General features: G+C 39.3%; 1 long non-coding RNA gene across 1 annotated transcript; it reads left to right on the top strand.

The window, feature by feature from the left end:
• Positions 1 to 2,623: 2,623 nt before the first annotated feature.
• On the top strand, positions 2,624 to 27,540 carry LOC147227340 (uncharacterized). Its single transcript, XR_015107151.1, has 6 exons — positions 2,624 to 2,639; positions 16,434 to 16,609; positions 18,063 to 18,098; positions 18,462 to 18,491; positions 21,411 to 21,486; positions 27,435 to 27,540. It is a non-coding gene; the product is annotated as an uncharacterized LOC147227340 (long non-coding RNA).
• Positions 27,541 to 27,989: the final 449 nt, after the last annotated feature.

The following is a 27,989-nucleotide window of genomic DNA, read 5'->3' as shown; positions in this document are numbered from 1 at the left end:
AAACAAATCTTAATATCCTATCAATATCCTATCATTTAAGGAAACATTTTTGCATATACTTTTAAAAGTATAATGCATGGTTAGCTCAGCAACTGCCATCAGGGATAGCAATCACTTGGTTTGGGGGTTTATATGTTTGATAATACCACTATATTTTCTGCAGATGCTATCTTAATTTGTCAAGTTGAAGGTATTGGATGGCAATTGGTTTGGTTCTCAGTTTCCAAATCGTTCGACTGAAAATCACATAAGTCACAAAAAAAAATAATTGAAAACAGCAGATGTTTTCTGAGCTAAGAGGGATTTAAGAACTCGGTTTTTGAAGCAAAAGCAGGATCATAATGCATAGTTTCATTAAAAATTATGTTGAATGCTGTATATGGTAGAAGAAGTGACAGATGGTCGGAACTTCCTACATTTATTTCAATTAAAAAATAACCAACAGAAATACACAGCAGATAAAGATGATGTGTACTCAGCCACTGAAGACCAGGGACTCTGTCTGACCTCATCTTTTCCCAGAAAAAAGTTCTCGAAAAGCTTTGATATAGAAATTGCTGCTACCTTTGGCTAGTAATTGAGTTTTAAGAGTCCAACATGGTAGCACGCCAATACATAACATTAAAAATACAGTAGTGCATTTATTTATTTGAAATGTATTTTAATTTTTTTCTTTTTCTTTTTTCCAATAGAAATACTGGGTAATTCATTCTGTCCATATTCAGTTGGATTTCTATTCAATATTATAATTATTCCGATTTACATGATGATTTTGTTTTTCATTAAAAAAACTACATTTGAAATGTAGTTCACGCTATTGGCTTTCCATTGAGCTCACAGACTATCCATCCATCCATCCAGTCGGGTGAAAGTGGTAGCAGCCGGAGCAGAGAGGCCCAGACTTGCCTCTCCCCAGTGACATGGTCCAGCTCTTCTTGGGGGATCCCAGACATTCCCAGGCCACCGTAGAGGTAGAGACTCTCCAATGTGCCCAGGATCTTCCTCATGGCCTCTTCCCAGATGGACATGCCTAGAATACTCTTGGGCAGGTAAAAAAAAAAGACCCGGCCCCTCTCAAGCAGCCTAATTCCAGACCCCATGATGTGTGTCAAGGTGAGCTCGACTGTATCTCAGTTTCACACACCAGTTCGTGCTCCTTACCCACCAGAGAGGTGACGTTCCGTGTACCAAGAGCCACCTTCTGCAGCTGAGGGTCGAACCGCCAAGGTCCCCCACTGTGGCCACTGGCAGGCTGACACCTCCTATTGGTGGTGAGCCCATGGGAAGAGGGGCCGCTGTCGTTCCTCTGGGCTGTTGCTGGCCGAGGCCCATGGGTGCAGGCCTGGCCACCAGGCACTTGCCGTCGAGCGCCGCCCCTGAGCCTGGCTCCTTTTGGGGGGGGGCTTCCTTCTACATCTGGCCAGGGGAAAACTTGGTCCGATTCCTTTTTTCATTATAAGGGGTCTTCTGAGCCACACTTTGTCTGGGCCCTCACCTGGGACCTGTATGCCTTGGGTCACCCTTCCAAGGACATAAAGCCCTTGATAACATAGCTCCTAGGATCACTGAGTCCCGCAAACCCCACCACCACGATAAGGTGGCAGCTCAAGGAGGGGACTATCTCCCAAATTAGTCATTCACCCATAAGTGACATGGTGCTCTGCAAGTGTAAACAGAATCCATTTGAATATTTGCAATTCTCTTTGTGTTGACTGGCCTGCCATAGCCACTTTTATGTGGTTTAATGTTTATATTTAAAGCGCTCTGAGAGATTCCCTGATGAGGTCAAATCCTATTCATTGTTGTTAATTATTAAACACAAATTTGTAAAGGATAGTTTATTATGATGAATGAATTATTTAAAGGAAGGCTTCTGAAGACTCTTTTCAGGGGCCTGCTGCAAAGATGTTTCGTCTTCACTCACTGCAGATTGACAGGAGTGATGACAACACCACGAGAACTTGATGTGTTTCTCAAATATCCTCTCAGCTCCCCGTTTAATACTTTCGGGGAGTCTTTAACATCTGATTTTTCTCTGTCTCTTTCCAAGATGAGTTTAACATTTTTAACATTTAAACATTTGAACCCTGTAGGGCACATTGCTCGATGCTTGTTTTTTGAGGTTTATCGTTTCCTCAATGAGAACACTAAAATTGACAGCGAAGGGGATACATGTATATGTATATGTATATGTATATGTATATTTATATGTATATGTATATGTATATGTATATGTATATGTATATGTATATGTATGAGTTCACATAATAAAGACCACACCTATGTAGTATCCGAGTCTTTGAGAATATTTTGTGTTGATTCTCATGAATATATTTCACAGCTGTGCAACACACACACTGCTGTAATCACTGGTGATGAATGGACATAATAAAAGTCACAGAAATGATCTCCCAATTTTTGGTCATCAAGCACCAATAATTAGTTTACAAAGACCTGTGGATCTGTGGTGATCTTTCAAATGTTTAATGAATTAAGTCATTCACACATATGCGACAGGAAACACTGGCCCTTTAATTTTTAGGAAGGCTTATGGTCATGTGACAACAAGTGGCACCAGTAGCTCACAGCACAGGATCCCTCGTTCTTTTGAAATCCATTCACGTGGCAAACGCCGAAAGGTAAGTTCCTGGACAACTTAGCTGTTGCCGGTGGTGAGCAAACAGCACGCCGATGCGGAGTTATCTTCTTGTATTTTAGCTACTCAAATTCAATTGAACAGGAAACAGAGGGAAAACGGCACTTTAGAACAACATTCATGAGGGACTGAACTTTACAGAGGTTACTATATATTTCCTTGCGCTGACCTGGACGGAAAGTTAAGGCAAATTACACAAGTCAATAAAGTTGTGTAACCACTGTGTTTTTCCCACCATTATTTGGAGGTTTTAATACTCAAAACCCTCAGTCTAGTGATGTTTAGTATGTGTTTATCTGTAGGCCATCAGGTGCTTGCTATTCTGTCGTGTAGCTCCAGCTATATTGTGAAATCTCCTCAACTTTAATATTGTGTTTATTTCAATGTCTTCTCATATCTAGATTTAGTTTGTCTATGCTGTGGCTCCTGCTTGCTGTGTAGTGAACATCCCAAAATGGTTGCTTGTTTATGATTGGGGTGTAGGTGTAATACTTAGTTTTTCCTCTGGGGTATCGCAGCCACATCTTACCGGTCACCCTTATTTTTGCTTAGATTGTCCATCCTTGTCATCTCCATTGTTTGTTTTAGTTTATTTATTTATTTTTTTTTGTATTTTTTATTTTTTTATCAGAAATCAACTAATGAATGCACCAGTGACATGAAGTCAGGTTAATGGCTGGTGAGGCATCACAGTCAGATTTACAAACATATGAACCCTACATAGTAGCTTATTCACGATTTTATTGGCAGCAGCTAATATGTTTTGTTTAAGATATCATATCAGCATTCACTACATATACAAACTGTAGCATAGAAAAAAAAAACACATTTAAAAAAAAACAACTTTACTATATCTTACCTTTACTTATAAATGAAGTCCAGATACAACACAAAAACAGTCACAGACACACTCATAACACACATGCAAATAATTTCACTTTGTTCAAATGGTTACATTGGAATTAACTAAATAGGTCAGTGATAATGGTTACAGTAATGGGCAGCAATCACAGACACACACACACAAATCCTTTTACTAACTATTTTTACAAGCTTTACCTTACTAGCTTTATCCAGTGATACGTTATTCATATCACTGCATGTACTCAATGTCCTCCAGAATATTTAAAGGTGCACCTGAGACTACTGCACACCATCATAAACACAATCTTCAAGTATTCTCATCCGTCTCATCTATTTACCATCAATGGATGAGGCAGATGAATCATGAAGCGTTAGATCTGGGGTGTGATAGAAAGAAAAGAGTAGCTCTTCAAAAGAGTTGTTATAAACTTCAGCAGTTCATTAGTTGCTGAGGTTTGTAATTTATTATTTACTCAGCAACCCCACTTCAAATGCAGCAGTGTTTACAATATGTTTTTAACAAGTTGCTGAAAAGTATAAAGGCATGCTTCGGGCTACAGTATAAAAAGCATTTTATCATAACATGCCAGTTTTCCCGTGACAATGAGAAGCATTTCATGCACAAAGAAAGATGTTACTGAGCCGGGACTGCCTCATCACATATTTATTTTCCACCCAAAATGTAATGAACACATTTTGGACACTGGGCCTTGCAGTATACAACAAAGATGAATGTGCAAATGGCCATGCTGAATGTTTCAGGTGCACCTTTTATTGACTTCTTTTGACATTTTAATGCCATTATCATATAAAATCATATACTGACACATTAGCATTAATACACCCAGAAAAAAAGTGTTAATGTTTTTTTTTCACAAAAGGCTTTTTTTTAGAGTTATTTTTAAGGTCTTTTGTTTCATGTTAGGAAACTTGAGGATTAACAAGCAATAAATTACTGATCGCAGTATGATCAAATGACCCATTTTTGTTCATAATAATATGCATTGGTACACAAGACAGCCTCCTGTTGTCACATCAGTTCATATCTCTTTGTTTTTATGTTCTGACTTTCTTTGAAGTGCATTGTGTGAATCCACCATCATGTATTTGAACTGATATTGATTTTCCTCTGACTGTTTCGAGGTAACCCCTAAAGTGTGAAATAAAAACATTGACATTGTGGAGTGAGAGACTCATATCACGTCTCCTAAAGCGAAAATTCTGCTTTTTTAAATGGGAGAGACGAAAAATCCATTGTTAAAATGGCTGAATGTGAAACATTGTCAGCAAAAATACAGAAACTTGAAATTTGCTCTGTACATGATTATCAAAATCCAAATCATTTTTAGTTGTCAATGATTTAATGAAAAGTTGTTTTTCTTAATCAGCATCTCAATTACAGCATTCTCCTTCTTTGAACTGGGTAAAAACAGCATAAATGGTGATAGAGAGACACACTGAAGTCCTTGTAGATGTTGAGGAATCTTTTATCTTTCCATTTCTCTCTGTTAACCCCACAACCCTATCGAACAGTTGACCCCATTCTTCTCTTTCCTCTCCACCCGAATCATCTAGTGGCAATATGACACTGGCATCAGACATAAGCTCCCAGGTCAACGAGAATGGTGAAAAAAGATTTTAAAAAACATATATAGAATGTTGGTCTCATGCTACTGCTGGTGGGGAGCATCCAAGGATACAGTCACATCGGTATAACATATAATTGCAGTGTCTAGAAACAAGACACCCATCACACACCCACGCAAAAGCAGATTCCCACAACATTTAATTATGCCACAAGCATCATACATTTTATTATAGAAACCATACGATTGAGTGGTAACTTTTTCTTTTTTTTTTCTAAATTCATTTTTTTTTATTTTCCAGGTACTCCTCTTCCTTCCTCACATGTGTGTTTATTTTAAGATTTATTGCGAATGACACACACACACATACACACATGCAGACAAGCTCTGTGCATGATAAAATGCACAGTGCCAGTTGTTCTGCTATAACAGACTATTTGCATATCCTTGTGCAACTTTGCATTTTGTTATGTTAAAACCCCTTTCAGGCCACAGACTAGACCACTTGCACTTTGTTTTCAATGAAGGCTGAATGTTGTAACATCAAATCAACTGCTGTATTGACTTGAATTCCTTTGAACTAAATACACACGTAACAACAAATAAAGAATTCACGACACACCAACCAGCCTTTATGGAAAAAAGACATACATGTATACACAGACACACATGCACGCACCTTGCAAGTGGAATCAAACCAGATTTTTGAAATAATCTTACCTCAGGCTGTTGCCCTGGCAACCTTGTCTTTGAAGAGGAAAATTCCTGCCAAGGATCCAGAAACGGAATGGAAAATTACTGCGAGCAAAATCAATGGGATGTCTACGGTGCATTATTAGAACTGCATGATTGCACAAGAAAATATCTTTTGTGTCCAGTGCAGAATAATCCTGTGAATTATAAAAAATAATTGGGTTAGGATGTTTCAGAAGACCGAGTGGTCATCTTTGTTGTGAGACAAATAACTTTTTTGAAATAATAACAATAATAATAAAATACCATGGGAACGAGTTGAATGCATGTGAACACCTCCGGTTAAATTTTACAGAATGTCTATTTAAAATGCCAAATACAATGAACAAACAAACAAACAAATAAATGTAATTTTGAGCTACACCAAGGACACTAATCATATTCTACCTGCACTTTAGGGTGTCTACCTTTAATTTGATTCTATTTCATCTCATTGATTATTACTCAATGTAATTACTGACAAACAAAGAAAATTCTATCTTACATGAAATGCCTTAATTGTATTCCCTTGATTTCATTTCAGCTGTTATTTGCTTCAGTGAAATAATTAATTATTGCCTCAGTTCCGACAGGGACCTTTCTTAGTGGTGTTTGCATGTTCTCCCCAGTGTCTGTATTGGTTTCCTATGATTCTCTGGTTTCCCCCAACAATCCTAAAACTTCTTTAAATGGAAACCCGAAGTGTGAATGAGTGAATGGTTGCATGTCTCTCGATGTTCACTGAAAGCTATAGCCCGCCTCATGCGCAGTGACAAGTGGGATTGGCCAAAACCCCACCATGCTAACTGCAGGATAAGTGGTATAGATGATGAGTGAAAGCATGAATGAATGAATGAATTCCAGGTGGTCGTCACTTAACAACAGGGTTACATTCCAAGGGGTCTGTTGTAAAGCGAGTTTGTCATTAAGCAAAACACCACAACCGTAAAGTATTTGCATACTTATCGGCCATTTGTACCTTGCTATTTTACCTTTCATTCCCTTAAATGTTTATATTTGCATGACTATAGGCCAATTATAAGCGCGGGTAAGCACATACAATACATACTCACTCACAACTTCACTGCCAGCGCATTCCGCGTGTATTTTAATATTTCAAAGCCTGTCGTAACGCCAAGTTGTTGTTAACCGAGTAAGTCGTTAAGTGAGGACCACCTGTAATGTGTTTCAACCTACGTTGCAGACAACAGAATGAATGAATGAATGAATGGAATTAAGTAAAGAAACCAACATTTTGCCAAAGAACTGTCAATTTCTGTTGATCTAAATTTGTTGTGAATATCGCAAGCTTCTTGTACATGTATAATTTGTGTAAAGTAAAAAACAAACTGCATAATTAAAAAAACAAATTATAGTGTCAATAGCGGATTGCAGTGAGTTCTAGCATGATTCTAAAATGAAGCAAATTAGGGCGGTACTGAGGCAGGAACCCGAATCAAAGACTATCACCTCTTTTTTTTTCCTTTTACGAAAGCTGAAACACTGGCATGAGTAAATGTTTCTCCTGTCAGACAAATTTAATTAAAGCCGAAGAAATGCATGATCTTGAATTTAATTGCTCATTAAAAAAGAGCAGCCAACTCTTTGCTCGGGGCTTCATGGTTGCTTCATTAGACATTGTAAAATCAAAAATTCAGGTGCACAGCTGCTCTGCCAGTCGCTGGTCGACAGCTAAACAAAATGTTCAAAACAATATACAGACAAAAACGGAATGGCTGAAAATAAATAACTGAATTGAATAAATATATGCTCTTTGATACAAGAACTGTCAAATACATAATTAATGTTATTTCACTGCCTCTCATATATTGTTGCATACTGAATATTGGCCTGAAATTCAGGCACATATGGGCTGATACTAGAGCTGTCTTAGGATTTTTTATATTTTTTTTAGTACCATCAGACAATAGTAGAAAGTTTCCAAGTAATTTTCAATTAGTACTGTGCATCAAGGTAATTCTAAAGTGCTCCTTTAAGTACTTGGTTTCTTACTACTTTCTAATATTTTCATGCTGTAGTTGAGTGTAATTGAGTGGGAATTTTCTGACTCTGTATCCACCAAACTGGTTTGACAAGCCTGGGTTAGTTATTCTTTTTATGATGAAGATTTCAAACAAAGTTGTTCACCATGCTGGCAACTTGCTGCCAAACATATAGAGTGAATATGGCCTTGGTTCAAATGTAATAAATCTATATAATCTCCCCAATACATTTGTCAGTCTTATTCCTCTACTAAAAGTTCAGACATTACTTGAAAAGCCACCATTTACAACAGTTTTAAGTACATTAGATTGGTTTACATAAGCTTGAGAACCCAATACATGTCCCGAGTTTATGTTTGTTACATCTTGACTCACCTGGCTGTGTTTTTTCAACTCTAAGGTCCCTATTACAGAAGCAGCACAAGCTTCCAAACACATAGCACACTGGTTTTGACCTAGCTCAGTGGTCATCTTTTCCATAATTCACTCAGTCTCCAAATTGGCAATCCCACCCGTGTTTCTCTGTGTGCCACTAAGCATGTTGGTCAGAAAAGTGACTGTTTTTAATATCAATTCTTGGCACATTGTTACTTGGATATGTTCATTTACATAAAAGCTACCTACACTTCATACCTGGACATTCCTGGGCAGAATACTATATAATAAAGAATACTATTTATTGTGGGGCTGCACAGTGGTGCAGTGGCTAGCCCTTCCTCCTTGCAGCACAAAAGACACCGGTTTGATTACTACAGCAAGCCTTTCTGTGTGGAGTTTGCGTGTTCTTCCCGTATCTGTGTGGCTTTTGTCCAGGTTTTACAGAATCATGCAGAAGGTCAGTTGAAAAAAAAAGGGAAAAACAGCCCTGTAGTGTGAATGAGAGCGTGAATGGCTGTTTGACTCTGACTGGTCATGACAGAAGACAGCTGAGATAGCTGAGGATAAGTGGTTACTAATGAATGAATGAATACCACTCCTTGCTTGGCAACTCAGCTGAGGGAAACTACAGTGACTGTAGAAGCTTTCTAATCCTATGCAGTAACTTTTTATCTTCATTAATGGAGTTCATTTTTTATATATTTCTTTATTTTTTATATGATAACCCATTTACTTGGTTGAACTGACTAATACTCCCTTTCTTTGTAGTTGGTCACTACTTATGGCATTTAAATTTGAATGGACACAGTTGCAACAATTTCCTCTAACTTTGCCTCCACAGGATACATCAGGTTTCCTTCTGTCTTCGTAGATCACTTTTTTCCAACAAATTACCACTGTGCCCCTGCCCCAACTTGTTCTTAACATGCATGAGACCTGAAATTAACATTGGTTTATCATCGATTTTGCCAGATTCAAAATATATCACAATAAACAGATAGTTTTTGCTACCAGTGGCAAGTTTATAGAAGTACAACAGAATATTCTATAGGGGAATGATCTAAATATTTTTTTAGATGGTTTCATCTTAACAGATTCTTTGGGTCATGGCATATTACCACATATTGTGCAGCAAATAGGTTATTCAGTACTAAAAGGTTGTGGTAAATTTTGTGTATTCCAGTCACACTGTCAATACATTATCAAAAAAAATCGGAAATGTCCAGATATCATAAGCGACTTACATAGAGCATTGCAAGTGTTGCAAGACATGATAGGAAACTGCAGTAAGAGGAATGAAAGAAAGAAAAGTATATTGTGGGACTTACTTGTCTGGAACGACTTCTGATGGATAGCTTCACCTACAGCTCTACCACTTTTACCTCACTGCTTTAAAGAGCTGCTATCTTGCATGAACACACACAATCTGTATTGTTTAAACTACTTCTTTTGTATCTCCTGACATGTTTGTGGTATCCATGAAACAAGCTTGCAAAGAGCATACTCAGCTATTCCTATTCCTATTTGCAACATCCATAATCACTCACACTCATTTCCATAACCTGGCTGGCATCATTTTGCTGTAGACTACTTGTCTAAACTTCCCCCTGAGCATATCTGAACCTTAAAAGAAGAAAAAAAAGGTTCCCGACGTGAATATTATCTTAATTATTCAGAATTTCCACTTGTACCCCAAAGAAAAGGAAAGCGTCCAAATCAAGATTCAATCAACAGTCCTCACAACATAAGTGACACTTAGGACAAACACACTCTCTCACACACATTTAACATATCTTCTATATTTTGTCTGCACTTCCCCTTAATAAGACACTCAGACAGCCTCTCGAGGTGAGATTTCTTACTGTAAAATAACAATTTCTGGAGGGAAAGACTTAATTATTGTCAGCGGTTGTTTTGCATGACTATGTAGCACATACTACAAATATAATAGGGTTTGGACCAGAACTAGATTCGGAGGAAGAGCAGTTGAAATGGTTAAAAGACAAGGAGACACCACAGAACAATAGTTTAAATGCCAGCTTTTTTATCAAAAGAATTTAAGTAGTTCAAATTGTAATTACAAATCGGTACCATATAGACATTTACACAGACACAACAGTAACTACACAACACGATTTGCATAGACATACAAATATGAGTTTCAGTATCAACTCCTGTTTCCCTTAAAGTAAGTAAACATGAACGTCTTATTCTGCCATAGATTTAAACTAATTTAGTTTCACTATCTAAACTGAGCTCTGTTTAAAGTCTGTTTACAGTCTTTGTACATCATAGGTGCTTATTCAGTTCCTACATTTAAATGTTTGAGCAGTAAGTTATTTTGTTTTAACTAGATATATTTCTTTTAAATCAACATAGGCATATTTTAGTGTAAAGAAATCCAGTATTGGTATTACCTTCCCAGTGGCAGGTTATCTCAACTATAATAAGCTTTGAGTTACATTAAGCATCTCAATTAACCCAATGGGAAATGAACACCTTCAATTGCAATAACACTTCAGATTCACAGGTCAACATATTCCATATATGCCAGATAATGTGAATAAGAATAAGAATAATAATAAGAATAAGAATAAGAACAACTTTATTAATCCCGAAGGAAATTGCAGTGCCAGAGTTACAGAAAATATAACAGTAATAAATAATAAAAGAAAGGCAGAATTAGAAATAAAAATAAACTATAAACTATATACTATAACTAATTTAGACATTTTTATATAACTAATATGACTTAAAAAAATGATGAAATTCCACTCAATATTTATTCAAGTATTTATTAACTTGTGTCTGCCTTCGCCTGGGTTACAACTACATTTCTCTATGCAAGTCACTTTCAGAAATGCAGGCTTGTCAGCCCCAGACAGAGGGGAAATTCACCTTAAGCCTGACTCACTTCTCGAGAGAAGAGGAGAGACTTTGCCTCAGCAGGGAAATAATGACATCCACACAAGAGATGGCAACGATTATTTCTCCTCAGTTATCACATAAACCCTTAGCTTGATGTATTTCTGTATGTTTACTAGTGAATAAAACATAGGTATAAAGGGAAGGCTAGTGGTATGAGCATACACCTTAAAAGACTGTTTTAGCACATTATCAGCACAGGGCCCTCCCTCCGGTCTCTCTGTCTGGTACCCCAACCATCTGGTCCAAGTGTCCATCTGCCCATCACACATGAACCAACGGCATCCAGCAAAATAATTTTAAAAAATAGCAGAGGGTGTTTAAACCTACTGATTAGCGTTTTGGATTCTAGACAATTGCTAAGCAAACGGCAGGACAGCATGAAGGACTGTTATTGGCTTTTACCTGTCATACTGGCGTGCGAAGTCAAATAACACTGTTCAAATCATTAAATTATTCTTTCAGTGAATGCAAGATTTTCATAATTCAAGCAAAAAATAGTTTGTTTCTTATTTTTCAAACTTAAGATTGAGGATATTTAAAGTGATACGTGTCAGACATTGTGAAAGAAAAAAAGGATTGACTGAAGACTAATATTTGTCTTTGCCCTCATAACCCATTTTTATGCATTCTGAGCATGATTTGTTGCAAAAAACAAATAATTCACTGTATGATGGATTGATTCCTTATTGTTGCTCTTTTTACCTATTTTCTTGTCTTGGCAAATGGACTTGATATGTCTTCACTTCAAGATGTTTCACCCCTCATCCAAGAGGACTCTTCTGCTCTAATGACCCATGGGGAGTTTCTGAAGTTTATAACTTGCAAGTTTTTATGCAGATCTAAGTTATGATGGCTTGTTATGTAAGTGGAAGAGTTGATATGCAGAAACTACGTGTAAAGGGTTTTTTCATGATAATGGTGGTTTTGTTCGTTGGAATAAAAGAGCAATTTAGTGGGACTACCTGGATTGGAATGTGAAAGGGTAAAGCTAAACAAAAGAGTGAAACCTGTTGAGTCAAATGAACTGAGGCTCATATGGACGTTGCCGGGGGCTGGTTCTGGTGGTGGGTCTTTCCTAGTCGTTTGAAGTGTGCAGATGGGCCTCATCTGTGTGTGCAAATCCATCTTGGTCGTGATCCCAGTATGGCGTTATATGTTTGTGAAAGGAAGTAGTCAGAGATGTTTTTCTTGTTTTGACTAAGGTGGCTGTTTTGATTCCTCTCTCGAACCATTTCTCTTCTCCGACCAGAATACGGACATTGCTGTTTTCAAACAGCAGATGGTATATGCTATCATTTGCAGTGAGGATTGTGATAATGTCTACGTTGGAGAGACCAAACAACCTCTGCCCAAACGGATGGCCCAACACAAGAGAGCCATCACTTTAGAGCAGGAATCCACAGTCCACCCACACCTGAAGGACAAGGGGCATTCCAATCCAGATAATCTCATTAAATTGCTCTAATGTTCCAGCAAACAACACCACATTAGTATAACAACCCCCCTTACACCTAGTTTCTGCAGATCAACTCTTCCACTAGCATAATAAGCCACCAAAATCTAGACCCACCGGAAAACTGAGTAGTTATATTCGGAAAGCTCACCATTGGTCATGTGAACACCTCAAATGAAGGGCGAAACGTCTTCAATTAAAGAAATTCAAGTCTAGTTGCCAAGACAAGAAGATTTCAACAAGAACTATAACTTTGATGATTACTTCATTGGTCTGAGGAAAATGCTATATGCTCTGCATGTAACACAATTACTAAAAAAACATATCAAATGAAGAATTTGGAAGTATATGTGAATTATAAATATGTAGACTTATATAACGGTGGTTTCTAAGAGTTTCAAAGGAAAAACATGGTACCCTTTCGAACCAAATAACTGGAATATTGATTCTTCAAGTATTATAGCTCTAAATAGATAAATAAATGACTATATGTGTTGCAGTAGTTTGCACTCCTCCAAGAATGTTCCAGGTTTCATTCAAACTTGAGTCTTTCTGTGTAAAGGTTGCGTAATCTCATGGCAGCATATATTCTCTATGGTTGTTCCAGTCACATCCAGCAGTATAAAAAAATGCAATGCGTTTATTGAAGAGTATGCATTATCCACAGGTGTGAATGAGATTGATGATGTTCCATTAAAAGTAGATTACAAAACGAGGAGAGGGAAATCTGAATGAACATTCAGAACTCAGAGCACTGCAGTAAGTCACTCTCAGGTCCTATTCACTTGGGCGGACTTTGACTTCGGCCCTATTTAACTAAACACTGTAAATAGTGTCTTTTCCGAGCACAGGGACATGAACACTTAAAAAGAAAAAGATGTGTGCTGCTATAGGACAGTTTGATCCCAGCCCCTGCTGTATAATACAATGTCTCTCCACACGTTATGATAATGTGAGTTTCAAATCGTATTAGCTTCTGCGAGCCCTGGAGAGTCTAGGAGTTCAGACATAACTTTTCATTGTAATGTGTGTGCACTCCACAGTTACATAGTTACGGACTGAATGCTATAACCTTGTCTGCTGATGATAGTTGTGGGCGGGCGCCTCCGCAGACTTATTTGCACTAAATAGATGACCTTGTGCTGTCTCCAATCAGATATTGTAAGAACACACAAGGTCTCCAGGCAATTGAAGCTGTCACTATTCATAAAGAAGACGTTGAATAAAATATTGGACAGAATAGAAAGTCTCCATCGCGTCGTGATGACATATAGTGACATATCTGTGCCTTCTTCTAAGTGGATATTGAAATGGCAGTCCAGATATCCTTCAAATATTCCCCACTAACTACATAATATGCAATAAACTTTGGTCTGTTTCACTTGAAATTCTCAATATGACTGGAAAAAAGTTGTTATATGTTTGAGGAATGATTTCTGTGTCTGATTCATTTTAACATTCCTGAAAATAGTTTTTCCAGACTCAAGGGTGATCAGGAAACTCAATGAAGTGCAATAGGGTAGTTGGTGCAATAGTGTCTACATTAACGCCTTCTTCTTCGCCTATTTTTTTTTTCCTTCAGGGGTCACCACAGTGAATCAATCTTTTCCATCTAACCCTATTCTTTGCATCCTCCGCTTTCACACCAACTAACTTCATATCCCCAAATCTCTTTGGTCTTCTACTAGACTTTCTACCTGGCAGTGCCAATTTCAGCATCCATCTACAAATATATTCACTATCCCTCCCCTGTACATGACCGAACCATCTTAGTCTGGGTTCTCCGATCTTCTCTCCAAGACATCTAACGTGCTGTTCCTCTGATAGACTCATTCCTGATCCAATCCATCCTTATCACTTCCAAAGAGAACCTTAACATCTTATTCTCTGCGACCTCCAGCTCTGCCATACAGCATCACTGGTCTCACCACTGTCTTGTACACCTTTCCTTTCATTCTGCATATTATCTCTGACACTTTTCTCTTTTCTCCACCCATTCCAACCTGCTTGAATCTGTTTACTTCTTTTCCACATACTCTGTATCTCTAGACCAGGGGTGTCAAACTCATTTTAGCTCCGGGGCAACACGGAGAAAAATCCATTCTCAAGTGGGCCGGACGGGTAAATTCATGATATATTAACCACTGTTAATGTACCTATTGTTCCATTCATCCCCTCAAACCAGGTATCCTTTCGCTTTGCGAGCCAGTTCGTGGGCCTGATGCGTCCCACGGGCCTTGAGTTTGACACCCGTGCTCTAGACTGTTGACCTAAAGTATTTGAAATCCTCCAAGTTCCAAATGGGCACATCACATTTCTTCTCCATTCCTCAGGCATTTTCCTCACTCTCTGACATCCTGTTTAACAATCTTGTCACAAACTCAACCGCTGCCTCTCTTAAACACTTCCATACCTCCACAGTTATGTCATTAGGACCAACTGCCTTTCCGCTCTTCATCCTCTTCAATGCCTTCCTCACTTCACTGTTACTAATCTCTGATACTTTGTGGTCTACAATAGCCACATCTTCTACCCTTCCATATCTTTCATTTTCTTCGTTCATCAGCCCATCAGTACTCTTTCCATCTTCCCATCACTCTTCCAACATCTGTCAATACATTTTCTTCTCTATCCTTAATCACCCGGACCTGCTGTACATCCTTTCTATCTATCTCTCTGTTTTGTCAACCTGTATGAAACATTCGCTCCCTCTTTACCCTCGAACCGAGCATACAAGTCATCGTATGCCCTTTGTTTTGCCTTTGCTACCTCTACCTTTACCTTACGCTTTCTCCCTGTACTCCTGTCTGTTCTCTTCATTACCTTCAGTATCCCAGTTCTTTGCTAACTGTTTTCTCTATATATACTCCTGCACTTCCTCGTTTCACCACCAAATCTCCTTACTTGCTTTCCTTCTAGACGATACACTAAGTACTCTCTTACCTTTCTCCCTGATCACATTAGCTGGAGTAGTCCAATCATTTGGAAGCACTCCCTGACCACCAAGAGCATTTCTTAACTCCTCCCTGAAAACCATAAAACACTCCTCCCTTTTCAGCTTCCACCACTTTGTTCTCTGCTCTGCCTTTGTCCTCTTGATCTTCCTTGTCACCGGAGTCATCCTTCAAACCACCATCCAATGTTGTCTGGTTACACTCTCACCTAGGACTACTTCACTGATCTCTTTCAGGTCACCTTGTCTATACAAGATGTAGTTTACCTGCATGCTCCTACCTCCACTCTTATAAGTTACCCAATGTTCTTACCTTTTCTGAAAAAAAAAAAAAAAAAAAAAAAAAAAGGTTTTACCACAGCCATTTCCACCCTTTCTGCAAAGTCTACTACCATCTGGTCCTCTGCATTCCTTTCCTTTTCTGTATTTATCCGGGCTTGGGGTCAGTTCAGGGAGTGTCCACTAATCACACCAATATGGTGGTATATGGTATTTAATGGCAGCTCTTACATCATTTTTTAATTAGGTATACCTCGTAGTTCCATGTCACTAATATTCAGAATTTAAGTGTATGTATCATTTCTGTTGGCATTACACGGATGTTTCAACCTTGGCATATGCTATTTTCTTCAACACCAATCATAAATTCTATTCAATATTTTCCTTTAATTTTCCTAGATATTTGATCAAAACCTTCACAAACATTGGAGTTTGTTCTCCTTTTATCTTTTGGTCAACTGATTACTCTCCTCAGACCAAATTGGGACGGTTAATACTCAAGGATGTGGGTCAGATGGAGAGGGATATGTGTCAAACCACTGTAATCTTTTTATTGACATCTACAATTTCGATCTCTCTTGCTGTGTGTTTACCTTGGCAGAGAATGCTCTTGGATTAGTTCTATGCTGCCCTGGCTGCAACCTCCTGCCTCTACTCTACCCATTCAAGTTCCATACCCAACTGCTGCCTGCCAAATAGGCTCAGAGAGAGAACTGAAGTGAAAGCATGTGGACAGAGGGCTACTACAGCAAAAGGGAAATTATACTGGAAAATAAAGTATGAGAAACTTTCTGTCATCAGCTATGTTATTGGTGGACTACAGAGCAGAGTGGCAGTTTAACAGCAAGATAAATAGATGTGTGCAAGAAAAATGTTAAACATAAGCTAATGATATTCAGGATCAGCACTGCCGTTCTTGGTCAAAGTTGGGCAGGGGCTCAATTATCCAGTTTCTCATTAAGAGTAAAAAGTATGATCTTTTTTTCACTGATCAATTGATTAAAGATTATTTTTAGTAATTTGATTCAGACACCAGTTTTGGACTGCAAACAAACACCAGGATCAAATTGATGCTCAAGTATACCTTAATGAATGGAATTTATTCCAAAACCGGTTACCTTTCTAATGTCATGTACACTGAAATTTCATCAACATTAACTTTGATCAACATCACTGTACGTTTTTTTTTTCATGCATTTGTTTGTTTTAATCTATTCCATCATTATCACCACACATACAAACACTAAAATAATTAGAATTACTGTATATCAATATCACAGACAACAACTCAAAAGACCCAACAGGGTTGTCAGTCCCTGGCCTGGGTCCAAGCCACACAGACCCACAGATCACACTGCCTGATCCAGAGTTATGTTGTGGAACCTTAGTGTGTACAGTCAGTGCCAAGCAACGCCTCTTCAGTGAGCTAGCAGAGAGCCATCCAGGCTGCTCTGGCACAGGTTCCCTTTCAAGTCATATGAAGGAAACTGCAAGAAAACCTGGCATACTATTTGATGCTGAACTTACGTTTGATATTTGAGTGAAAACTGTTGTCAAGTGCTACTCCCAAAAATACAAATTTTGTTTCATTGTTATCTACAAAAGTGTTTCAACATTTTTATTTTATTTTATTTTTTGAACAATTGGACTACTGAAATGGCCTCTATGCTCTGATAAGTTGGAGCTCCCTCAAATTGTTTCAGATTATTACTGTCTATTTCTTTAGCAAAATTCCATGAAATACAATTATACTGGCTTTCAGCAGGTAGCAAGTAAATATTTCCCCCTATATTATGTTGCTAACATAGAAGCATGATTTAGCAAACAGTACTTTTACCATTTATTGATCACATTGAATGGACTGACTTTATATTATATATCAGAGATCCTCCAAACCCCTTAAAGTCCCAGAGGTCCTCTAAAATAAGTGGAAGTGGTTGTACAATTCCTCATATACCCAGATTCCAGCAGCTGGCAAAAGAGAAAAGAGCAGCTTAATCAGTGGACCACTTTATCTGAAATGTGTTTGTGTTACTCCACAAAATACATTTTTAAGGTGAGATTTAACTGCAGATCTCAAGCCTGCCTTTTCCCTTTTTATTGTTTTGTTTTTGTTACTTTAATAGTATTTAGCAAAGTGTTGACTAAAATGATTTGGATTTTGTTTTTGCTGTTTATTAGCAACCTGCTCTTGAAATTTGATATACTGCTGCTCTTGTACTTCTTCTAGGTAGTCGTCACAAGGGACAGTCATCCATATAAAGAGGTGCTGCTCTAATGGTTTTACAATCTCATCATCAAGCTATATATATCTCCCAAATCTATATTTTGGTGCTCACAGACAAATGCTGGGTAGCCACTGAAGGTGTATTTTTATAAACAAACTCTCTGTGGACAAGGACATGCCTGAGAGTCACTTTTACCACACATGTGTTTGACAAGATAATTTTTTTACATATAATTTTAGCCCTTGATCATCTTAAGTTCTTTCAACCAACTTTCAACCAAGGATATCCTCCAACCAAGCGAACACATTCTTATCCCACTACGTCAGTATAGCGGCGAAGGGATAATTTTCCCTTAGTGTCACATACAAACGCATTACAACCATTCTCTTGTCATTTTTCAGTCTCAGAATCTATATCTAAGCCTAATCAAGGTAAGAGCAGAGTTTGTATTTTCTGCATGTTTCTGTTCGAAATGAGAAATCGCACTCCACTAACTCTGCCGCAGAAAATAGATGCTTCTCGAGTTCTGTCGAAAAATGATGAGAAAGAGGGTGTCCAAAGCGTCAGTATGTGAAGCAGGATGGCATTGAGAATGTGTAGATTAAGGACACTTTTCCATGTCACTCTGCAACACATTCAGTGTCATGGTGGTTTGCTCACCCACTGTAATTGTCGATGGTGCCTGCATTTATTTCTAAGTGTGTTCTTGACCGTTTTTTTTGTCCTCCCCCATCTGCTGTGCCAACTTCCTGGTGCATTCTGATTCATCTTGATGTTACACATGTTGTTAGACCATAGACCCAAAGTACAAAAACATTACTTGAAAAAGCCTTTATAGACCATAGGATTTATGGATCATTGTGTTTAGTCATGACACCATGTTACTTATTCACTTATTCACTTACTTTGTCACTTAGCAGAAGCCCTAGCTTTTATGTTCCAAGATTTTTTGCTTTGTGACGGAGGAGTCTTTTGTTTATTACAAGGATGGGGCATTCAAAAGAATCATAAATGTTGTTGCACATTCATGCCTCAGATAAGTGCATCTGTATAGTAGCAAGACTAATGAAAGGGCAGTTGCCAACATAAGAAATTAGAACCACATTTAATACGAAGCACATTCTGAATCTATTTTTATTATTACAGCAGAATCATTTGACATTGTATTTTCCTTCATTTTTTGTATTTCATATATCTGGAATGGCCAGGGTTAAAGGACACAAAGAGGATACATGGAGCACACACACACACACCTATCAGCTGTGAAAACACCAAACGTGACAGGGACTACAGGGCCTTCATATTCATAAGAATGAAATATGAATGAAAAATCTGTGCATGAATACTACAATACAGTTGCACATTCAATTCAATTAAACATTCATATTTACATTTGCAACAAAGTGGATATTGCAGTTCCACATGTGTTGAATATTGTATAAAGGGCATCTTTGTGCAGGGCCTCTGTGTGTTTGACTTGGGTGGAGGCGGATCAAAACCTTGAACATTTTGACATTGAAAAATCCTTACAAAGGCAGAGTGGATATTTTTCTGAGACAGACAGCCTGTTTATCTACCAACACTCTCCTATATGAGACCAATAATGTCGTTGCTACTGTTTTCACTTCTCTGTAAATATTGTCTCTCAGATGCTGGCAATATTGGTCATTTTCAACCAACACTTCATTGATTTAAAATTGCGTACCTTGACACTTAAGCCTTCATGCCAGATGTCTGATCACAGTGATCAACAACTTGATTTCTCAGCTCCATTCTAATAGAAATAAATAATTGAAAGGATTTAATTGCAATAATTGTCAGGAGATACGTCTTAATCCGGTGCACTTACAGTCAAACGTTAACACAGAGAAGTTCCTTCAAATCCTGGGTAATGACCCTTTTAGAAAATGGGACAAGTATTTGCACAGTACATGGGAAAAATGTTGGAGGGAGATTATGATGTATGTCAAATGTTATTTGGCCAGAGCTATTTATTTATTAATTTATTTATTAATTAATTTATTTATTTTCTTCTTTTTTGTTAGTCTGGTTTCATGTCAGTCTACAGATTTCCATGAAGCAGAATTGATGAAAAAACAACAGCCTGCTGATGGTTAACTAGTGCTAGTGGCATAAATTATGAGCGCTTTCCAGAGCCAACTCTAGAAAAGTGATGTAAGTTAGGATTGTTCTAGCACCACATTGATCACAGTACAATGTGATCCGCTTCCACCTAGCTGCACAATCCTAACCACCCGCCATTGCTTTATGCGAGAGCCTCCTGCCTGTTCCTGCCAAGCATTCCTTCTGCCTGTTTTTGTCCCTACTTGTTTGCGTAACCGTTCTCCCCTCTAATCAGACTTGTTTTCAGCCCCACTGTTTGGCGTGTAGTCCTGTGTCTTCGTGTGGGTTCGACCTCCCAACTGTAACAGCAAGAGACTTGCTGGTGATAAATTTTTGTGTCTAAATTATTATATTATTGGAGACATGCTGCTTCATTGTTCTCTCAAAACAAACACATATACAAAAAAATCAAAAGGCTTTATTGTATTTAAGTTGCGGTGCATGTATTGATGAAAAATGTAATTTAGGAAGACTTTAAACCCAAAGTGTGTTTGCTTAAAAAAAAACAAAGACAATATGAAACCATTTTCCTGTTACAAGTACACCATGCATTCAGAATGCAGCTGATATTATAGGCGCTGTTGCCACTTGAGCAGCTGAAACAAATCACGTACACGTCTATGGTCATATTGACAAAATTCCTTCAAAAGAAATAGCTCAGCATTTTGTTTTTCAATATTGTTAAACACCTTGGGAATGTATCTGTACTGTAGCAGGACTGATTCTTAAAAAAAAGCTTTTTTGTCATTTTTTGGGCTTAATCCCTTTTACTGTTTGTGCAAATCCCGTAGGTCGTGTCCCAGAGGTCTGACATGGTTTTTTAGTTGGTTACAATAGTTTTCTTTGATCAGGACTTTGAAGACTGTGACAGCCCCAGAGAGCAGAGCAGTGCGCGTACAGGCAGGGTTACAAAGAACAATTTTCGCACTCAAGATTTTGACCAAGTCAGCTTTTATAAGTCAGTGTAAGTTGCAAAAACTGACAGATCTTACCGCAACGGCCAATGGAATAAGGAGAGCTTAGGATATATATCTTAGGTCATATTTTATAAATTATAAAGATAAATATTTATAAATATATGTTTTAGCAAATAAACCTACAATGTATGTTTGAGACCGTGTGAAGTTGTCTAACAGCTCATATTCATTTTCCTGTCAGTTTTTCTTTCAGTAATATCACACAGATCTGAGTGTGGTAAGAAAAGTTTTTTTTTCTTTTCCCTTCAGATGAATGATCTCAGGGTTGAATTATGGGAAACTGGAGTACAAGACTTTACTCCATGCAGAGGAAACGGCAAATTATGTGAGTTATTGTGACTGACTGAGATATATTACAGACACAAAGCTTCAGCTGATTTGGGGATTTTATTTTTCTGTGCTATGAAGCCAAAACAATTAACTGATCATGGCTTGCACTGTGTGTGTAGCTAATGGGGGTGTGTCTCAGATAGGCAAATGGAGAGATTCCTCCTTAAAATTTGAGTAAAATTAATTATGAATATTTGTTTCAAATTAGATTTTTTTTTTTCAAATTCTATAACGGAAGACACTAAGGGGCATGGTTCAGTTCCTTGGCATTTTGGTCTACAGAAGTTCCTTGTTAGTATTGTGTTGGTGTTAGAAGAATAAAGTTGGAACTTGAATTTGTCTCCACGATCCCTTCTTCTCACACCACATTGGTGACCCCATTCTGGACATGTCTGAGTTGGACCGAGTGTGCAAACACACTACAGCCACATTACCCCAACTCTCACAGCCGGCTGTTCTTGCTGCGGCCGGGATACTCCAAGAGTTCTGGTAGAGCAACCTGGCCTGCTGGCTCCAGCATGTCAAGCCATGGATTGTCTCAGACAATGCGAGGCACTTCCTTGTAGTCACTGTGCCGGACCAGCCTCCACAAGGCGAGTCTTGCAGCTGTTGGTAAATATGCTTTGTCTCCGGAGGTACAGCTTTGCAGCTCAGAAAGGCAGGCGACACAGTTGACTCGGCTCCTGAACGGGTCCAGGCTTTTCACAGGGCTAAACATGTCCTGGCCAATGCAGCCCTCCTCGCTCATACTCAGCATGAGGCTGAATGACTGAGCTGTGGTTTGCTTACAAGCAGCACCACCTTGCAGCCATTTCAGAGTTCACGACGGACATTCGACATGTGGCTGGACAGTCCAACCCTGTTGCTGATTGACTGTCGGATGTGCTTGTTCACATCAGGGGAGATTTCTTGGCTACGGCCGCCGACCAGACCAGTGACCCAAATGTTCCTCACCTGAAATGGCCTGGTGACTCGTTTTACTCCCTCTCACACAAAGGGTGCTCAGGCATCTGTGAAGTTGGTGGGTTCAAAGTTTGTCTGGCCTGGCATCCATAAGGACATCAAGGAGTGGGCGGCTGCATGTTTGGCATGCTAGCGTGATAAGATTCACCAGCACGTTAGGGTGCCCCTTGAACCGTTTCAGATTCCAGACAGGCGTTTTGACCATGTCCATGTGAACCTGGTCGGACATGGACACGGGCCACCTACTCACCACGGTTGATTGAACCACTGGGTGGCCGGAGGCTGTCCCGCTGTCCTCCATAATCACCTTGGAGGTGGCACAGAAGTGTCTTTCTTCTTGGGTTACCTGCTTTGGTACCCCTTCAGACATCACTTTGGACAGGGGTCCACCGTGAGTGTCAGTGCTCTAGTCGGTACTCGCGGGGTCATTGGGAGTTAAGGTGCATCGCAGTACAACGTACCTCCCTCAGGCTAATGGCTTGTGTGAATGGGGTGTGGGCTCTCATTCCATGGGACTGGCGGCTGGGGAGTGATGTAGGTCCCAGGCATTTTGGTCTACAGAAGATTGTTTAGTTTCGTGTTGGTGTTGGAGGAATAATGTTGGAACTCCCCTTCGTCTCCGCAATTCTTTGTTGTCACACCACAGTATATGTATTTAATTTGATAATATGACATTAATGTGATGCAGTTATACTTAGGAGCCCATGATATAATATGGTATTGAGATATCACTCTAAAAGTGAATAAGACAAATAAATTAAAAAAGAAAATGAGATCTAAATCATAATTTACAGGAAAATGTTTGTTCCTTCATTTTCTTGAACAAATGCTAAATAGAGCCACAAAACCCATTTTTTTTTTAGTTTCTGTAGTGTTTTAAATAATCAAAATCTAATCAAAATCAACCCTTCCATGCAGTCAACTGATATGAGCAGTTTAAATAAAGTATTCCAAAACAGTTTCCTTTCATAATCAACAAAGACCTGATTACCTGCACAGACAGATGGTGTGATCAGTGGGGCTCCAAAAATGATAACACTGGCTATTCATTGCATGAATAATCACTGACTGCAATGCAGTCTGTGAATGTATGTTCTTTGCTTTCATAATAGTGATGAATTAAAAAAAAAAAATTCACCCACAATCCATGCTTTTTGTTATCTTGAAAACAGTATGATTTTGAGCCATTAAGTTTCCCTTAAAAAAAGCATTCTTGTCTCTAAATTAACCTGAATATGCCAAGAGTGTTCCCTCTGTCTTCCAGCATCACCCTCTTCTTTCAACAATTACAGTGATAAGTCACAATGGTTCAACTTCTTTATTTTAAGTGCCCTCATCTTGCACAACTTCATTACCCATGAAACCGCAACATTGCCTTATTTTGAATTCACAAGCTGAGTCCTGGCCTTTTGTCCACAGCTCTCTCCATCAATAATTAAAATAAGCAAACATGCATTGAGAAAAAGTAATCCATGAGACAACCAGTAAACCAACCCAAATGAAAAAAACAAAAAATCTAAGAATGCATTAGATCCTTGAAGTCAAACTTGGGGGGTTTGGTGGGCCAAGAAAATTTAAGGGAAACTTGGTGTAAATGCCTACTGGAACATGCAAGTTGTTGTATTAAAGTGCAATCTTGCTTTTAGTACATACTCTCATTCTGAAGTCACTAATAGCTTTTATTAAGAGGTTGAAATGAACAGAGAGCACATTTAGAGCTTCACAGACATCTAAGATTAACACGTGTCTGTGACACAAAGGCAGATAATATCAGGTGGGACCACAGACTGACAGGAATTGTATCCAAATTACACATGCACTGCAGATTGGCAGTCCATTAGCTTGCAAATGAGGCTCTCAAAATGTCCTTTAAAATGACAGAAAACCTGCCTTGAAACTGCCTCAATACTGTTACCCTGTTTTCTTTCAAATTGTTCTACTTAAATTAGACCTTTTGAAAGTTAATCTCGCTGGAGATTTCAATGCTGTCTGCAAGAAATGTCGAATCTTCTCAAGTAACTGATGCCACACAGCACAGAAGCATATCTAGTATGTGTGCAGCCCAAGGATCCTTTGAAGGTAACTGGTGTAACTAACGATTATTGGGCAAGTTACCCTAATTTCCGGAGTATAAGCCGCTACTCTTTTCACATGGTTTGAACACTGCGGCTTAAACAATGATGCTTATTTATGGATTTTTTGAGGCTAACGAGCTTCATGTGACCAAAATATTCAGCCTTGTCACATCAATATCCTTCACAACCAAAACATCTCGTTGAGTGTTATGTAATGTTACCTATGTGAGTGCGCTTAAGTACACATACTACCAGGACTTACCTTATCCAAGAGTATCGGGGGCAAGTACTTTATTCACTTGACATGGGGAGAAAGACGAACGAACTGTAACACTAACAAACACTATCGCCCCCTGGCAACAGTGGGTGAAATGATGAGCGCAGACACCTAATACATCACATTTCCATTCATCCTCTATCGCTTATCCTGTGGGAGATGCTGGAGCCTATCATTGGGGCAAGAGGCAGGGTACACCCTGGACTGGTCGCCAATCCATACAAAGACAGACAACATCCACTCAGTCATTCAAGGAAATTGTAGTCTCCTAACTCTGTTGGATCTTAACTGGGTGTTCAAACAGAACAATACTAAATATCTTATAAAGATAGCCTCAAAATCCATCCCACCTCCACCCCCTTTTTACAAACAACAAACAATGAACCAGCCTAGCAGCAATGAAATGAACTGATAATACTACTCGCCTATGGCTGTGGGTAGACTGCCCTACACACCTCGTTTCTGTCTGGATATTATTCTGCCATTTTGCTAAGACATCACTCACTAACAGAACAAGAAGGGCAAGGGCCCGTACCCCAAGTCTCTGAAAAGGTTAGATGGTCAGGGAATTTGGTTAACCAAGAAAGGTAGCTCCTCATTTTCTCTAGAGAAGGAATGGCCTCGAGTGACATGTCAGCTGTTACCGGAAAGGCTGCCTCCTTTTGGGTAACTGGATGATCTTTTGGGGGGATATCTGGTCCCTCCACCAGATTAAGTGGTTGACTCAGTGGTTGACTCAGTGATGTTATTCGTTGTGACTCTCGTGGCACAAACATTCCCAGCTCACTGGCCCACATCTGATCAGTGTGACGTTTCCCGAGTACTCCTGAGCCCACATAAACCGTCTAAGACTCTGGCCCTGAGTGTAACAACGCCACACCTAGCATCCACTTCTCCTCCCCCCGCCTATAATCATGGGCCAGAAGAGAATCCCCCACTGCAAAGTTTTCGTCTTTGGCAAATAGGGCCCTGCAATCCTGCTGATCTGTCTGAGCCTGATCCACCACCGTTGCCACACTTGACTTGAGGAGCTGACAGCGGAGGAAGAGCAAGACAGGGTACTCATTAGTCATAACATGGGACATTCCTGTAGCTGAGCAAGAATGAATCCAGCCTGTGTTGCACTGTGGTTGACCCCCTGGACACTTTAAGCATTTGCACAAAATGTTCTGCCTGTCCATTTGTGGCTGGGTGAAGTGGTGTGGAGCGCATGTGCTTCACTACATTCACTTTGTGAATAGCAGCAAAATCATTTGAGATGAATTGTGGGCCATTATCGCTGATCAGTACTTCAGGCAGAACTCCTCAGAGTTTGATTGGTCTGCACTTACAGCAACGTCAAGTGAGCATCTTCCACCAAGGTTTCCCTGGCCATGGGCAAGTGTGCAGTGGGGAGAGACTGGGAACCATCTGGTTATGCTGACATGAATCACAATCTATAGCCTGCTGTCCAATCCGAGCATCAAACCCTCAGATGCTCAGACAATTTCTTTTAATCCGCAATGAACAACAATCCATACTGTCAGCAGTGACGTGCGGTGAAGTTCATGGCTGGTGAGGCTCTGATGTCATCACAGTCAGATTTACAAACATATGAACCCTACAGAGTAGTTTACTCACCATTTTATTGGCAGCAGTTGATGTGTTTTGTTTAAATTATCATATCAGCATTCTTTACATATACATACCGTAGCATAGAAAAAACCTTTACTTATAAATGAAGTCCTTGTGCCGCTCCTTCTGAAGCATCGATAACTTGCTTGTAGAAGTCTTCCTTGTCTTTCTTCAGTTTTAAAAGTCTGTCTGTCTCAATGGAAATCACTGCCAGTGAAGACAGTCGTCCTTGATCGGTCCTGTTCCGAATGTAGGTTTTGAGTCGTTTCGATGCCGAGAATGACCGCCGATGCTGTCGTAGCCGGAACGGTGACCACCGACCGGAGCAACTTTGTCGCCTCAGGAACAGCTTGAATGAGATCCTTCTGGGCCAAAAAGTTGAGAAGCTGCCCAGGAGATTTACATTCATCCCACACTGTTTGTGAGCTATACAGCCTGATGAGATCTGCAAAAAAAAATAGCTGGATGGCTGCACTTGACTTGCTAACTATTTACTGTAGCTTGCTATTGCTAATTCTATTCTTCTGTAGCCGAGTAGTAAGAAGGATCCCTGGGATCCCTGGGGTGCCCCCAACCATGAGGCACCATCACTGCGTGCCTCACTTAATGTCTCTTCGCACTCGTTTTATGATTACGAGAAACACGAGAAACACGTTACAGTTGTTGACGAAAAACATTAGACACATCAGCTAAACTATGGAAATTTAGTTCATATATTAAAAGTGTTTGAACATTTCAATAGTGATATGCACGGAGAGAGTAATACGGCCTCAGTGCATAGCATGCCAGCACAGTTAGCAGAATCAATGTGCAATCCATTGTGGGCTCAGCTGGTGGCCACGTCATCGCAGATCTCTTCTTCATATTTGAACAGTAAATGAATTTTTTTTTGTAGCGATTTTGAAAAAAGATAACTAAAAATGGTGAAGCTACATGGAAAATAACTCTATAGTACAAATCACTGAAAAAATATAACCATTTAATTTATTTTTTCATTTCTTTCTGTGATGACAGGTGAGGCCTGGCCTCCCCTGCCTCTACTGACTGCACGTCACTGTTTGTCGGCATGATCACACTCAGAAGGACTGGAAGTTTCCTGTCATCCTCTATGCCATTTGCCGGCACAAACTGTTCAAACCTCTCCACATATGTCAACCACTGCTCCATCGCTTTGTCAAAGGCCCCGACATGAACAACAATCCCTGCCATCTACCTGACAAACCGTCAACCGGCCGGCACAGCCACTACAAATGCTAATATGAGCCACGCTAAGCAGTGGGATTGTTCACAATCCAAGCGTTCTTGCGATCAGCTGGGTGAATCCTACTTGTCGTAAATTTGTTATGTTTCCTTAGTGAAAGCACTTAGGCGCATGTACAATCAGAACTTATCTTATCCAAGAGTAACACAGGGAAGGCCATGATACCATGCTGTCATTCCAGCAGTCCTTTATTCACACACTGGGAAGAAAGACACAATAAACACTATTGACCCCATGAAGTCTACACCAATTACTACTCTCTCATCTCTGGGGATCTTCCTCATCTCTTCATCAAACTCATTCCAGAA

Source organism: Fistularia commersonii, chromosome 14 (genome assembly GCF_037954325.1).
Source record: "Fistularia commersonii isolate RoL2024-O1a breed Wild chromosome 14, RoL_Fcom_v1.0, whole genome shotgun sequence".
In the NCBI taxonomy this organism is placed as follows: Eukaryota; Metazoa; Chordata; class Actinopteri; order Syngnathiformes; family Fistulariidae; genus Fistularia; species Fistularia commersonii.
This window is presented reverse-complemented; position numbering and strand designations above follow the sequence as displayed.